This window comes from Bison bison, unplaced genomic scaffold, assembly GCF_000754665.1.
Source record: "Bison bison bison isolate TAMUID 2011002044 unplaced genomic scaffold, Bison_UMD1.0 scf7180017864172, whole genome shotgun sequence".
NCBI classification, from domain to species: Eukaryota; Metazoa; Chordata; class Mammalia; order Artiodactyla; family Bovidae; genus Bison; species Bison bison.
This window is the reverse complement of record NW_011494744.1, coordinates 1,912,134-1,912,433: the sequence shown is the minus strand read 5'-3', so window position 1 is coordinate 1,912,433 and position 300 is coordinate 1,912,134. Positions and strand designations below refer to the sequence as shown.

The following is a 300-nucleotide window of genomic DNA, read 5'->3' as shown; positions in this document are numbered from 1 at the left end:
GAGTTGCCAGTCCAGGTTCGATGCACGAACTGGATGCTTAGGGCTAGTGCATGGGACGACCCAGAGGGATGGTATGGGGAGGAAGGAGGGAGGAGGGTTCAGGATGGGGAACACATGTATACCTGTGGCGGATTCATTTTGATATTTGGCAAAACTAATACAATTATGTAAAGTTTAAAAATAAAATTAAAAACAACAAAAAAAAAGAAAGCTGAGTGCAGAAGAATTGATGCTTTTGAACTGTGGTGTTGGAGAAGACTCTTGAGAGTCCCTTGGACTACAAGGAGATCCAACTAGTCC

At 43.3% G+C, this 300-nt stretch overlaps 1 protein-coding gene across 4 annotated transcripts in view; it reads left to right on the top strand.

The window, feature by feature from the left end:
- EXOC6 (exocyst complex component 6) overlaps positions 1-300 on the top strand; it is a 194,042-nt gene that overhangs the window by 78,163 nt on the left and 115,579 nt on the right. The gene's annotated exons all lie outside the window — the stretch shown is intronic.